The sequence below is a fragment of the Aethina tumida genome, chromosome 2 (assembly GCF_024364675.1).
Source record: "Aethina tumida isolate Nest 87 chromosome 2, icAetTumi1.1, whole genome shotgun sequence".
In the NCBI taxonomy this organism is placed as follows: domain Eukaryota; kingdom Metazoa; phylum Arthropoda; class Insecta; order Coleoptera; family Nitidulidae; genus Aethina; species Aethina tumida.
In genome coordinates, this window is record NC_065436.1 from 2,313,290 (window position 1) to 2,330,789 (window position 17,500).

The window sequence follows — 17,500 nt, forward strand, 5'->3', positions numbered from 1 at the left end:
AATAATATTTAAATACTGATTAATTGATTATTTCTAAAAAAATTCAGTATATGATTTGGCTAATTTTTCAAATTTTAAATATGTAATAAATTTATGTATAAAAAACAATAAAAAAAATTTTAAATAAAGTAAAGTAAAAAGTTGGATAGTTTATTATTATAATATTAAATTTTACACTTTTTTATTAAATTAATAAATTTAAATAAAAATGTATATTAGTAATCTAAAATATTTAATTTTTTACTTGTTTACAAATGCAAAAATATCAAAATTGTTGATTTTTATTAAAAAAAATTTTAGTGTTAGATTTGTATATTATATAGATTTGTATATTATATATAACAACGTGATAAACTTTTAAAAATGGTATAAAATAAAATAAAAATCTTGACATTTAATTTATTTTTATTAATATGGTAAAAATTTATTAAAAAGTAACTAAATAATTGATTAATAAATTTAAATAAAAAACATAAAAACAGACTACAATATAATGGTATAAAAATATTTATTTTTTTACATGTTTATAAATGTAAAAATATTAAAACTCTTTATTTTTACAAAAAAAATTTTAGTGTTAGATTTGTACATTTTTTAAATATTAAATAATAAAATTAAATGTTTTTAAAAATAATTAAAACAATGAGGAAAACTGTTAAAAATGGTATATAATAAAATAAAAATCTTGACATTTAATTTATTTTTATTAATATGGCAAAAATTTATTAAAAAGTAACTAAATAATTGATTAATAAACTTAAATAAAAAATATAAAAACTGACTACATTATAATGTTATAAAAATATTTAATTTTTTACTTGTTTATAAATGTAAAAATATCCAAATTCTTTATTTTTACTAAAAAATTTTTTAGTCTTAGATTTGTACATTTTTTAAGTATTAAATAATAAAATTAAATAATTTTAAAAATAATTAAAACAATGAGAAAATATTTTAAAAATGGCATAAAATAAAATAAAAAACTTGATATTTAACTTATTTTTATTAATGTGGCAAAAATTTGTTGACAATTAACCAAATAATTAATTAACAAATTTAAATAAAAAATATAAAAAATGACTAAATATAAATATATAAAACAATTAAAAATATTTAATTTTTTACTTGTTTATAAATGTAAAAATATAAAAATTTTTTATTTTTACTAAAAAATTTTTAGTGTTAGATTTGTACATTTTTTAAGTATTAAATAATAAAATTAAATAATTTTAAAAATAATTAAAACAATGAGAAAATATTTTAAAAATGGCATAAAATAAAATAAAAAACTTGATATTTAACTTATTTTTATTAATGTGGCAAAAATTTGTTGACAATTAACCAAATAATTAATTAACAAATTTAAATAAAAAATATAAAAAATGACTAAATATAAATATATAAAACAATTAAAAATATTTAATTTTTTACTTGTTTATAAATGTAAAAATATAAAAATTTTTTATTTTTATTAAAAACTTTTTAGCGTTAAATTTGTATATTATTTTAAATATTAAATAATAAAATTTAATGATTTTAAAAACAATTAAAACAATGAGAAAAAAAATTTAAAAATGGTATAAAATAAAATAAAAAACTTGATATTTAACTTATTTTTATTAATGTGGCAAAAATTTATTGACAATTAACCAAATAAATAATTAACAAATTTAAATAAAAAATATAAAAACTGTTTTAGATATAATGTTATAAAAATATTTAATTTTTTACTTGTTTATAAATGTAAAAATATAAAAATTCTTTATTTTTACTAAAAAATTTTTAGTGTTAGATTTGTATATTTTTTAAATATTAAATAATAAAATTAAATGATGTTAAAAATAATTAAAACAATGAGAAAAACTTTTAAAAATTGTGTAAAATAAAATAAAAATCTTGACAATTAACTTATTTTTATTAATATGGCAAAAAATTATTGAAATTTAACCAAATAAATAATTAACAAATTTAAATAAAAAATATAAAAAAATAACTAAAATATAATGTCATAAAAATATTTAATTTTTTACTTATATATAAATGTAAAAATATCAAAATTCTTTATTTTTACTAAAAATTTTTTAGTATTAGATTTGTATTTTTTTTTAAATATTAAATAATAAAATGAAATGATTTTAAAAATAATAAAAAAAAATAAATGAAAATTCAAAATATTTATAAATAAATCAAAAAATATAGTAAAAATAGTAATTAATTAAAAAAAAATGAAAAAAAAATCTTAACATTACTAATTAAATTAATTAATATTGGTACACATGTACTAAATTTATTTTCAGATAAGAAAAATTATTTTATTATAAAGATAACAAAAATCTAAAGATTAATATAAAGTTTAAAACGTCATAAACCCTTCAAATAAGATTAATAAAAAATAATTTAATCCATTATTTCACAAATACTTACTAAACTAAAAAATATGGTTACATACCTGAAACAAAAAGGGCTATTTAGAAATTTAATCAATCAACATTTGATTAATCGCATAAACAAGCGTGGACAATTTATAACGGCACCAAAAGCAAAATAAATTAAATCCAAACAACGGGGCCGGTGCAAGCTGCAGCCGAACGATAAATTACCAGCCCCAATTACCCCAGGGTGCCGAACAAGAGGCGCAAACACCGAAACAGCCGTCCCCGCGTTTAATTCCGCAGAGAGAATCCCTTCGAATGGCGGCGACCGCCACCCCGACCCGGTGGCTCTTCATCGACGTGGCAAATTCAATTATCCGTTTGCTTTGATGTGAAACTCCGTGTTTTTTTTTTTTTTTCTTCTTCCGTACTTTTCGTTGCAATCACTGTGAAGTGGGTCAGGTGTTCCGGATTGGAAACAAACTCGTTTAAAACGGAAAAAACGGTTTTCCCAGTTAATTTTTAATTTATCTCGTTTTTTATTATTGGTTTAATTAATAATATTATATGAAAATGTGAAGAATAAACGTATACATTTTTCGTATATTTATTTAAAAATACTATAAAAAACAGAAATTGAGGGGAAATTATTTTTATATTTAAAAATTTATTAGAAAAAATGAATTTATTAAAAAATATATATATCAATAAATATATAGACAAAATAATTTTAGGATTTAAACATAAAAGATTTAGTTGTTTTGTTCTGAAATTTAAATATTTAAAAATAATATAAAAAATCAAAATTTGAGGAAAATTTATTAATTTATTAAAAAAAAAAATTTAATAAAAAAATAATTTTGATTTGAACATAAAATATCAGTTAATATAATTTTGAAGGTTTTACCAATTTTTTATATGTACAATTTTTAATAGTTTTTTTAGAACAATATTATAAATAATATAAAAAATCAGAAATTGAGGAGAATTTATTTTTACATTTAATATTTTAATTAAAAACATATTTAATGCAGAAAAATAATTAAAAATTAATAAAGTAACTTTTAATTTCAATATTTAAATATAAAATATCAATTAATATTATTTTGAAGGTTTTACCAATTTTTTATATGTACAATTTTTAATAGTTTTTTAGAACAATATTATAAATAATATAAAAAATCAGAAATTGAGGAGAATTTATTTTTACATTTAATAATATATTTAAAAACATATTTAATACAAAAAAGTAATTAAAAATTGATAAAATAACTTCTAATTTTAAGATTTAAACATAAAATATCAGTTAATATTATTTTGAAGGTTTTACCAATTTTTTATATGTACAATTTTTAATAGTTTTTTTAGAACAATATTATAAATAATATAAGAAATTAGAAATTGAGGAGAATTTATTTTTACATTTAATAATTTATTTAAAAACATATTTAATACAAAAAAGTAATTAAAAATTATAAAATAACTTCTAATTTTAAGATTTAAACATAAAATATCAGTTAATATTATTTTGAAGGTTTTACCAATTTTTTATATGTACAATTTTTAATAGTTTTTTTAGAACAATATTATAAATAATATAAAAAATCAGAAATTGAGGAGAATTTATATTTACATTTAATAATTTATTTAAAAACATATTTAATACAAAAAAGTAATTAAAAATTGATAAAATAACTTCTAATTTTAAGATTTAAACATAAAATATCAGTTAATATTATTTTGAAGGTTTTACCAATTTTTTATATGTACAATTTTTAATAGTTTTTTAGAACAATATTATAAATAATATAAAAAATTAGAAATTGAGGAGAATTTATTTTTACATTTAATAATTTATTTAAAAACATATTTAATACAAAAAAGTGATTAAAAATTGATAAAATAACTTTTAATTTTAAGATTTAAACATAAATTATCAGTTAATATTATTTTGAAGGTTTTACCAATTTTTTATATGTACAATTTTTAATAGTTTTTTAAGAACAATATTATAAATAATATAAAAAATCAGAAATTGAGGAGAATTTATTTTTACATTTAATAATTTATTTAAAAACATATTTAATAGAAAAAATAATTAAAAATTTATAAAATAACTTTTAATTTCAAGATTTAAACATAAAATATCAATTAATATTATTTTGAAGGTTTTACCAATTTTTTATATGTACAATTTTTAATAATTTTTGAGAACAATATTATAAATAATATAAAAAATCAGAAATATATTTAATAATTTATTTAATTTTAATTTATAGATTTTAATCCAACGATTAATTTGTTATCGATAACAATTTTAGTTTTTTTTTATGAAAATATTTAGAAATAATATAAAAAATCACAAATTGAGGACAGATTATTTTATATTTAATAATTTATTTAAAAACATTTTTTTTTATTATAAAATAATTGACAAAATAAATTTTAATTTAAACATTTCAACATAAAATATCAGTTAATATTATTCTGAAGGTTTCTTCAATTATTTTATTTTATTTTAATTTTTTATCAAAATATTTATAAATATATGAAAAATCTAAAGTTGAGTAGATTTACAGAGATTTAATACAACAATTAATTTGTTAACAACAACGATTTTAATTTTTAGGAAAATATTTAGAAATAATATAAAAACTTAGAAATTGAAGAAAGATTATTTTATATTTAATAATTTATTTAAAAACATTATTTAATTAAATAAATAAATAATTGACAAAATAATTTTTAATTTAAAGATTTAAATATAAAAAATCAGTGTTAATATTATTCTGAAGGTTATACCTATATTAATTTATTTTATTTTAAACTTAGTAGTTTTGTGTGGCACTAATTCAACGACAAGGGTGCGTCATAAGATCGTCAAACAACCCCTTAAATTGGCCCGCCATTCAGCTGACATCACACCAGCTATTTACGCCTCAAATTTAATATTAAATATTAAAGTTGTCGGATTCCGAAAATACGTTTTCCTAAATATAATACGCGGCCCGAAATAGATGCATGGGAAAAATGCAGGACAGGTGACAACGATAAATAACAATGTCGTCGGGGACGGACGGGAGATTCGATTGATTTGCGTCAAGGTTTCGAGATGAAACCGCCAAGTTTGGAACAAATGCACAAGCACATTTGTTTCGGCTGGGAGAAAATGTTGCTGTTTGTTGTTTCGGACTGGAGTTAGTCATTCTGTCTAAAAATAAATGCTAATTTTTTTTTTTACTGTCGTAGTATTTTCTTGGTTGTCGTTAGTTTAGGAAAAAATTGATATGTAAACGTTGTTAAAGTCACAACAATTTTATTTTGAGGACTTTGGGATCTTCCCATTTTTATGGCCACCTGGTATATTAAAAAAATAAATGTCACAATAATAAATTTCAATTATTTTAGTAATATTTTATTTTTTTATTAATTTAAAATAGGCATTATAAATTGAAGAAAATTTATTGAATTATTATTGATATATATACAAAAATTTAGACAAATAAGTATTTTAATTAATCTAATTCTAAAACTCTTTAAAATATGTTAAAAAAATGTATAAAACTTCTATTATCTGTATTCTTTATATAAAATTACAAGAATTTTCAATATTATATAAATTTTATTGTATTTATAAAATAATTCATTAATTTTAATAATAATAGAAAATTAGTTTTTCTTGGAATAATAAAATAAATTGGTTTTTAGAAAATTTATTTCAACACGTAAATTTTTATCGTAAAAAAGTAGTTAAGTACAAAAAAATATTTAACAATTTCAGTAAAAATAATTATTAAAAAATGAAAATAAATAATTTTATGATGTCTTAAATTATTAAAACTGGTTTAATAGTGGAAAATTATAATCTACTTTTATACCACTGAATTAATTAGTTTTAAAACTTTGGAGGATGTAGTTAAATTAATGCAGCTAATTATTATTCTGATCAAAATCTGGAAACTAGTAAAACTTGTGTTAAATCTACTGAATATTTTATTAATGAAATCACGTAATTATTAACAATACGATTGTTTTGTTTAGAAAAATCTAAACATTTTTTAAAACAATAAAAATTAATAAAATTATTGTTGGATTAAATCTTTAATTAAATCTTTTATTAAATTTGTTTTTAAACAATTTATTTAATAAATTTATAATAATTTCTGATTTTTTACAATATTTTTAAATATTTTTCTTTATTATCTCAAAAAATCTTTGAAGTTAAAAATTATACATACTAAATAATTGATTTTTTAAGTTTTTATCTTATATATTTTTAAATAAATTATTATTTTTAAATAAATTATTAAATATAAAAATAATTTCTTCTCAATTTCTGATTTTTTATATTATTTTTAAATATTTTTCTTCTGTTTTCTCAAAAATCTATTAAATTTAAAAATTATAAATATAAAATAATTGATAAAAACTTCAAAAAAAAAGCATAAACTGATTTTTTAAGTTTATATCTTTAAATTGAAAATTATTTTTAAATAAATTATTAAACATAAAAATAATTTCTCTTTAATTTCTGATTTTTTATATTATTTTTTTGTTTTTATCTTTATTTTCTCAAAAAATCTTTAAAGTTTAAAAATTATACATATAAAATAATTTATAAAAACAACATAAACTGATTTTTTAAGTTTAAATATTTACATTAAAAATTATTTTTAAATAATTATAATAATTTTTTATATTATTTTTAAATATTTTTCTTTAGTTTTGTTAAAAATTCTATTAAATTTAAAAATCCTGTATATAAAATAATTGATAAAAACTTCAAAACAACATAAACTGATTTTTTAAGTTTATATCTTTAAATTTAAAATTATTTTTATATGAATTATTAATTATATTATTAATTCTCTTCTATTTCTGACTTTCTATATTATATTTAAATGTTTTTAAATCATACATATAAAATAATTAATGAAAACTAACCTAACTTTTAAATTAAAAATTAATTTAATAATTTCTCATCAATTTCTGATTTATTATATTATTTTTAAATATTTTTCTTCAGTTATCAAAAATCTTTTAAATTTAAAAATGATACATATAAATTAATTGATAAAATACTTCACACAACATAAACTGATTTTTTCAATTTAAATCTATAAATTAAAAATTATTTTAATTTAAATTTTTGAATACAAAAATAATTTTTTCTCAACTCTTCATTTTTTATATTATTTTTAGTTTTCTAAAAAAAATCAAATTAAAAAATCATACATATTGATAAAAACAAACAGGTTTTTTTCATATTATTATTATTTTGGTACATTTAAATCGTGAAATTAAAAAATGTATACAGTGGTGATCATAATTATAGTAACTTTTTAATAAGTTCCCATAATTTTGGTCACTACTGTATATGCATATTAAAATTTTTATATTATTAATTAAAATTTTGAATTTTCTAAAATAGTATACATAAAATAAACATATAACTTGAACTGTGTTGTTAGATTGGATTGTGTAACAAATTGTAGAATTTTCAGCACTCTTAATAAACTGTTTTAATCGTTATTGCATAAAATTCATGTGGGATAATGTCACGTCAATTTGTTCAATAAAACCGCTCGACTAATTAAGGCCGAGCCTTAAAAACTGAACCGCAATTACGTACAATTAACAGTCGGCCCGGCCTATTAATAAAAACAACAAAACAACGCGTCCACATTCGCACTTAAGCCATATTCGAAATCACTGCCAATGATAATGATGAATTGCACCGATTTAAATCATTTCAATTATGACGGGAACGTGATTCAACATTGTTTTATGGTTAATTTGCGGGGAACAATGACAGACGTTGGAATTCTTTGCATTTTAACAAAGTTACGAGGATGTTACACAATATTAATACTGTGTATTAAATAAAGTTCAATGAAATTTTAATTAGTAGGTAAAATCAATTTTCTGTTATTCTGTTATAATAACTGGTATTCCCCTCTTTGATTCCCCACTTTACATATTCAATTTTGTTTGTGCACGTAATAATTGTAATTTAACTGAAAATGCACATGAAATTCATTAGGGAGTGATGCGGTGCGTTTCCTCGTGTGTGCGTGTATTAATTAATTAATTATTGCCGGAAACTTAGCAGGAGAGAGATTTTTTTAAAATACACCAGAGCAGCCATTTTAGGGCCAACATCTTATCAACTGTTTCTGGATAAGTTTTGGTAGAAGTGTTCAGTCAAATATTGTTTTTGGAATGAAGATTTTTTAATAAATATTCACAAATTTAGTAATTTAGTTAATTAAGTAGTTTTTTTCAATAAAAATTCAATATTTTTTAACAGAAATCATCAAAACTTTTTATATATTTTATATAATATCAGTAAATGGAAAACATGGTTTTATCTTGAAAGTAAAAGAACGTTTTAATTAATACATTATTTAACTTTTAAAGAGTAAAATATTAAAATTTCTTGAATAATTTAGTTATTTAAGTAGATTTTTTAATAAAAATTTAATATTTTTTAACAGAAACTCTCAAAACTTCTTTGATACTTCTAAATTATTGTTTATGACAACAATTAAGGAAATATTTTTATAAAGTTTTGTAAATTCAGATTAAATTTACATTTTTTAAATATATTTGCCTATAAATAAAATTTAATTTTATATAATATCTGTAAATGAAAAAAAAGGTTTAATCTTGAAAGTAAGAGAATGTTTTAATTAATAAATTATTTAACTTTTAAAGAGTAAAATATTAAAATTTCTTGAATAATTTAGTTATTTAAGTAGATTTTTTAATAAAAATTTAATATTTTTAAACAGAAACTCTTAAAACTTCTTTGATACTTCTAAATTATTGTTTATGACAACAATTAAGGAAATATTTTTATAAAGTTTTGTAAATTCAGATTAAATTTACATTTTTTAAATATATTTGCCTATAAATAAAATTTAATTTTATATAATATCTGTAAATGAAAAAAATGGTTTTATCTTGAAAGTAAAAGAATGTTTTAATTAATAAATTATTTAACTTTTAAAGAGTAAAATATTAAAATTTCTTGAATAATTTAGTTATTTAAGTAGATTTTTTAATAAAAATTTAATATTTTTAAACAGAAACTCTCAAAACTTCTTTGATACTTCTAAATTATTGTTTATGACAACAATTAAGGAAATATTTTTATAAAGTTTTGTAAATTCAGATTAAATTTACATTTTTTAAATATATTTGCCTATAAATAAAATTTAATTTTGTATAATATCTGTAAATGAAAAAAAAAGGTTTAATCTTGAAAGTAAGAGAATGTTTTAATTAATAAATTATTTAACTTTTAAAGAGTAAAATATTAAAATTTCTTGAATAATTTAGTTATTTAAGTAGATTTTTTAATAAAAATTTAATATTTTTCAACAGAAATTCTCAAAACTTTTTTGATACTTGTAAATTATTGTTTATGACAACAATTAAGGAAATATTTTTATATAGTTTTGTAAATTCAGATAAAATTTACATTTTTTAAATATATTATCCTATAAATAAAATTTAATTTTATATAATATTTGTAAATGAAAAAAATAGTTTTATCTTGAAGGTAATAGAATGTTTTAATTAATAACTTATTTAACTTTTAAAGAGTAAAATATTAAAATTTCTTGAATAATTTAGTGATTTAAGTAGATTTTTTAATAAAAATTTAATATTTTTTAACAGAAACTCTCAAAACTTCTTTGATACTTGTAAATTATTGTTTATGACAACAATTAAAGAAATATTTTTATGAAGTTTTGTAAATTCAGATAAAATTTACATTTCTTAAATATATTTTCCTGTAAATAAAATTTAATTTTATATAATATTTGTAAATGAAAAAAATGGTTTTATCTTGAAAGTAAGAGAATGTTTTAATTAATAAATTATTTAACTTTTAAAGAGTAAAATATTAAAATTTCTTGAATAATTTAGTTATTTAAGTAGATTTTTTAATAAAAATTTAATATTTTTTAACAGAAATTCTCAAAACTTCTTTGATACTTCTAAATTATTGTTTATGACGACAATTAAGGAAATATTTTTATAAAGTTTTGTAAATTCAGATAAAATTTACATTTTTTAAATATATTATCCTATAAATAAAATTTAATTTTATATAATATTTGTAAATGAAAAAAATGGTTTTATCTTGAAAGTAAGAGAATGTTTTAATTAATAAATTATTTAACTTTTAAAGAGTAAAATATTAAAATTTCTTGAATAATTTAGTTATTTAAGTAGATTTTTTAATAAAAATTTAATATTTTTTAACAGAAATTCTCAAAACTTCTTTGATACTTCTAAATTATTGTTTATGACGACAAATAAGGAAATATTTTTATAAAGTTTTGTAAATACAGATAAAATTTACATTTTTTAAACATATTTTCCTGTAAATAAAATTTAATTTCATATAATATTTGTAAATGAAAAAATAAGGTATAATCTTGAAAGTAAGAGAATGTTTTAATTAATAAATTATTTAACTTTTAAAGAGTAAAATATTAAATTTTCTTGAATAATTTAGATATTTAAGTGGATTTTTTAATAAAAATCCAATATTTTTTAACAGAAATTCTCAAAACTTCTTTAAAACTTGTAAATTTTTGTTTATGACAACAATTAAGGAAATATTTTTATAAAGTTTTGTAAATTCAGATAAAATTTACATTTTTTAAATATTTTTGCCTGTAAATAAAATTTAATTTTGTATAATATTTGTAAATGAAAAATATGGTTTTATCTTGAAAGTAAGAGAATGTTTTAATTAATGAATTATTTAACTTTTAAAGAGTAAAATATTAAAATTTTTCAAATAATTTAGTTATTTAAGTAGATTTTTTAATAAAAATTTAATACTTTTTAGCAGAAATTCACAAAAGTTGATTTCTACTTTTTTCTTGTGACAAAACTAAATTCACTTATCCAATATTTTAAAACCAATAGCCGATAGACTAACCCTGTGAAATCAATCAAACTGACTTTTAATAAATCCAACGTCCATTTAATTAAACACGTTTGGGCCGTGAGACCCCTTTAAAGTTTCACATCGACCGTCGAAATCCCGTCCGACCTTCGTTTTAATGAAAAATTAATACTTCAATTAACAATTATAATTACACATGTACAAAACCGACGTAACGGACTTGACGAAGTATAAAATTGAACACATCACAAATGACAGGCGATGGCGAAAAGCAATTTCGTAACTTTCCCCTCGAGTTTCAGCAAAATAATACTGTACGTGCATCGTACAGGGGAAGTTTTGTGCCACTGGGTGCATATTGAGGAAGTTACTTGTTTGAGTTTTCCCTTATATTAAATATTATACAGATGACACAAATAGAAATTTGGAATCTTTAAGGGCTTTTAAAACTTTTTATTGGGGGCTAAAACTCAATTTTAATTAGTCTCGTCTTTTAATAACATACGCATTGGCTTTAGTTTATGAACTAATTGAAGTTCGAAAACTAATTACTTGAACAGTTTTATGGTAGGTAGCAAGATTTGTTATTAAACTGCGGAACTAAATGTAAAACGAATCGATATTTTTAGATGCACATAATTTTCTGTCAGTTTCCTGCAAATTGAATTCCATTTTACTTTTTTATTGCTTCAAAAGTTAAGTGGAAATTAGAAGGTGAACGCAAAATTTAATTACTAAACCTATTTTTAATCACGAATTCATTTTGTAGAAACACCAACAACATTCCTAATATTTTAATAATCTTTAAATGTTTTGAGAATTTCTGTTAAAAATATTAAATTTTTATTAAAAAATCTACTTAAATCACTAAATTATTCAAGAAATTTTAATATTTTACTCTTTAAAAGTATGTATTAATTAAAACATTCTCTTACTTTCAAAATAAAACCATTTTTTTCATTTACAAATATTATATAAAATTAAATTTTATTTACAGGAAAATATATTTAAAAAATGTAAATTTTATCTGAATTTACAAAACTTTATAAAAATATTTCCTTAATTGTTGTCATAAGCAATAATTTAGAAGTATCAAAGAAGTTTTGGGAATTTCTGTTAAAAAATATTAAATATTTATTAAAAAATCTACTTAAATAACTAAATTATTTAAGAAATTTTAATATTTTACTCTTTAAAAGTTAAATAATTTATTAATTAAAACATTTTCTTACTTTCAAGATAAAACCAGTTTTTTCATTTAGTAATATTATATAAAATTAAATTTTATTTACAGAAAAATATGTTTAAAAACGTAAATATCATCTGAATTTACAAAACTTTATAAAAATATTTCCATAATTGTTGTCATAAACAATAATATTTACAAGTATCAAAGAAGTTTTGAGAATTTCTGTTAAAAATATTAAATTTTTATTAAAAAATCTACTTAAATCACTAAATTATTCAAGAAATTTTAATATTTTACTCTTTAAAAGTTAAATAATGTATTAATTAAAACATTTTCTTACTTTCAAGATAAAACCAGTTTTTTCATTTAGTAATATTATATAAAATTAAATTTTATTTACAGAAAAATATGTTTAAAAACGTAAATATCATCTGAATTTACAAAACTTTATAAAAATATTTCCCTAATTGTTGTCATAAACAATGATATTTACAAGTATCAAAGAAGTTTTGAGAATTTCTGGTAAAAATATTAAATTTTTATTAAAAGATATACTTAAATCACCAAATTATTCAAGAATTTTTAATATTTTACTCTTTAAAAGTTAAATAATGTATTAATTAAAACATTTTCTTACTTTCAAGATAAAACCATTTTTTTCATTTAGTAATATTATATAAAATTAAATTTTATTTACATAAAAATATGTTTAAAAAATGTAAATTTTATCTGAATTTACAAAACTTTATAAAAATATTTCCCTAATTGTTGTCATAAACAATAATATTTACAAGTATCAAAGAAGTTTTGAGAATTTCTGTTAAAAAATATTAAATTTTTATTAAAAAATCTACTTAAATATCTAAATTATTCAAGAAATTTTAATATTTTACTCTTTAAAAGTTAAATAATTTATTAATTAAAACATTCTCTTACTTTCAAGATAAAACCATTTTTTTCATTTACAAATATTATATAAAATTAAATTTTATTTACAGGAAAATATTTTTAAAAAATATAAATTTTATCTGAATTTACAAAACTTTATAAAAATATTTCCTTAATTGTTGTCATAAACAATAGTTTAGAAGTATCAAAGAAGTTTTGGGAATTTCTGTTAAAAAATATTAAATTTTTATTAAAAAATCTACTTAAATAACTAAATTATTCAAGAAATTTTAATATTTTACTCTTTAAAAGTTAAATAATTTATTAATTAAAACATTTTCTTACTTTCAAGATAAAACCATTTTTTTCATTTACAGATATTATATAAAATTAAATTTCATTTACAGTCAAATATATTTAAAAAATGTAAATTTTATCTCAATTTACAAAACTTTATTAAAATATTTCCTTAATTGTTGTCATAAACAATAATTTAGAAGTATCAAAGAAGTTTTGAGAATTTCAGTTAAAAAATATTAAATTTTTATTAAAAAATCTACTTAAATAACTAAATTATTCAAGAAATTTTAATATTTTACTATTTAAAAGTTAAACAATTTATTAATTAAAACATTCTCTTACTTTCAAGATAAACCCATTTTTTTTCATGTACAAATATTATATAAAATTAAATTTTATTTATAGAAAATATATTTAAAAAATGTAAATTTTATCTGAATTTACAAAACTTAAATAACTAAATTATTCAAGAAATTTTAATATTTTACTTTTTAAAAGTTAAATAATGTATTAATTAAAACATTTTCTTACTTTCAAGACAAAACCAGTTTTTTCATTTAGTAATATTATATAAAATTAAATGTTATTTAGAGAAAAATATGTTTAAAAACGTAAATTTCATCTGAATTTACAAAACTTTATAAAAATATTTCCCTAATTGTTGTCATAAACAATAATATTTACAAGTATCAAAGAAATTTTGAGAATTTCTGTTAAAAAATATTAAATTTTTATTAAGAATTTCTAATAAAAAATCTATATAAATAAATAAATCACATTTATAAATTTATGTATAAAACAAATAAAATTTACAAAATTTTATAGAAAAATATTTCTTTAATTAAAAACCACATGTTAAATAAATAATAAAGTAAAACCATGTAACAAATTAGATATAAATTTCTTGCTAATTAATTATTAAAAAATAATAATGAAGATGAAGAATAAAACCACTTTAAAACAGGTTCATAATCTGTTGTTTTTTTCAAATAAAATTATCAGTTATTGCGTATTAAAAATTTTTACCACAATATTAGCTATTGTTACAATTTCTATAGTATTGATTTAAACAATACGTTTGCAAATTTTAAATGACGTATTGTTCGACTTAACACCGCAATTGCTCGTTTGGAAACGAAGTCTAAACAGACAATTAAACCACACCATTTACTTCAATTCAACAGCAAACCACTTCAAGAAGAAAAACTAATGGGATAATGAAAATTACGAAGGAGAACAATGTTTTCCTTGAAGCTAATTTTAGTAAGTAATTTCACGAGGGTCGTTTCGCTGACATAATATAATATAAAACTGGAAATTTTAATGAACTTACTTATTAAATAAGTTGATTAATTGGTTTCACATGAACATAAATTATTGATAAAATAATTAAAATATAACCTAGTTATAATATTTAAACAGGAAATTAAAGTATGTGTGTTTTTAATATAACTTTAAAACTTTTAATACAACTTCCTAATGAACTTATGAATTTTAATTAACCTAATTAATACTTTTTATGTACATTTTACAGTAGATAACTTCAAATGTAATTTATATATAGTAAATCTGGCTTTTATTAAAGATTTTATTTAGAATTTTCAATAATTTATTTAATCTAAAAGTTGGTTAATTAAATTGACATTAGAATAAATTATTTAGACACACAATTGAATCATATATAAGGAACATAAATGAACAAAAAGAATTAAAAAGTACTGAAAAAGTTAATTAGTTTCACATTGACATGGACAAAAACGATTATTTGAACAATAAAAATATTGCATCAATTTAAACAGTGAACTGAAATATGAATTTACTGCTTTAAAACGGTTAAATTGAATTAAAAATTATGAATTTCAATGACTTCTGTGCTCCTAAATCAATTTCTATTATTGTTCCACAACTGACAACTTATTGTGTACACAGAAAATAATAAATATCAATTTGATTGTTCACATTTTTAAGGAAGATTTTAAGGTACAAAAGAAATGTTTTCAGTCTTTTAATTTTAACATCTCTTCCTGTCTGTATTAATTGATAATTTACTCTTTATTTGTACCAAAAATAACATACATGAGTTTTAAACAGAGAATATTAATAAATATCAACTTGATTGTCCACATTTTTAAGGAAGATTTTAAGGTACAGAAGAAGTGTTTTCAGTCTTTTAATTTTAGCATCTCTTCTTGTCTGTATTAATTGATAATTTTCTCCTTATTTGTACCAAAAGTAACATACATGAGATTTACACATAAAATATTAATAAATATCAACTTGATTGTCCACATTTTTAAGGAAGATTTTAAGGTACAGAAGAAATGTTTTCAGTCTTTTAATTTTAGCATCTCTTCTTGTCTGTATTAATTGATAATTTACTCTTTATTTATACAAAAAATAACATACATGAGTTTTACACAGAAAATATTAATAAATATCAACTTAATTGTTCACATTTTTAAGGAAGATTTTAAGGTACAGAAGAAATGTTTTCAGTCTTTTAATTTTAGCATCTCTTCTTGTCTGTATTAATTGATAAATTACTCCTTATTTGTACCAAAAGTAACATACATGAGATTTACACTTTAAAACATTAATAAATATCAACTTGATTGTTCACATTTTTAAGGAAGATTTTAAGATACAGAAGAAATGTTTTCAGTCTTTTAATTTTAGCATCTCTTCTTGTCTGTATTAATTGATAATTTACTCCTTATTTGTACCAAAAGTAACATACATGAGATTTACACATAAAATATTAATAAATAACAACTTAATTGTTCACATTTTTAAGGAAGATTTTAAGGTACAGAAGAAATGTTTTCAGTCTTTTAATTTTAGCATCTCTTCTTGTCTGTATTAATTGATAATTTACTCTTTATTTGTACCAAAAGTAACATACATGAGATTTACACATAAAATATTAATAAATATCAACTTGATTGTTCACATTTTTAAGGAAGATTTTAAGATACAGAAGAAATGTTTTCAGTCTTTTAATTTTAGCATCTCTTCTTGTCTGTATTAATTGATAATTTACTTTTTATTTGTACCAAAAATAACACACATGAGTTTTACACAAAAAATATTAATAAATATCAACATTTTTAAGGAAGATTTTAAGGTACAGAAGAAATGTTTTCAGTCTTTTAATTTTAACATCTCTTCTTGTCTGAATTAATTGATAATTTACTCTTTATTTGTACCAAAAATAACATACATGAGTTTTACACAGAAAATATTAATAAATATCAACTTGATTGTTCACATTTTTAAGAAAAATTTTAAGGTACAGAAGAAAGGATTTCAGTCTTTTAATTTTAACATCTCTTCTTGTCTGTATTAATTGATAATTCACTCTTTATTTGTACCAAAAATAACATACACGAGTTTTACACAGAAAATATTAATAAATATCAACATTTTTAAGGAAGATTTTAAGGTACAGAAGAAGTGATTTCAGTCTTTTAATTTTTGCATCTCTTCTTGTCTGTATTAATTGATAATTTACTCTTTATTTGTACCAAAAAATAACATACATGAGTTTTACACAGAAAATATTAATAAATATCAACATTTTTAAGGAAGATTTTAAGGTACAGAAGAAATGTTTTCAGTTTTTTAATTTTTGCATCTCTTCTTGTCTGTATTAATTTATAATTTACTCTTTATTTGTACCAAAAATAACTTACATGAGTTTTACACAGAGAATATTAATAAATATCAACTTGATTGACCACATTTTTAAGGAAGATTTTAAGGTACAGAAGAAGTGTTTTCAGTCTTTTAATTTTAGCATCTCTTTTTGTCTGTATTAAT

The 17,500-nt window shown here is 18.2% G+C and overlaps 1 protein-coding gene across 3 annotated transcripts in view; it reads right to left on the reverse strand.

The window, feature by feature from the left end:
- The window catches only part of LOC109604619 (cAMP-dependent protein kinase type I regulatory subunit), a 107,118-nt gene that overhangs the window by 48,866 nt on the left and 40,752 nt on the right, over positions 1-17,500 (reverse strand). The gene's annotated exons all lie outside the window — the stretch shown is intronic.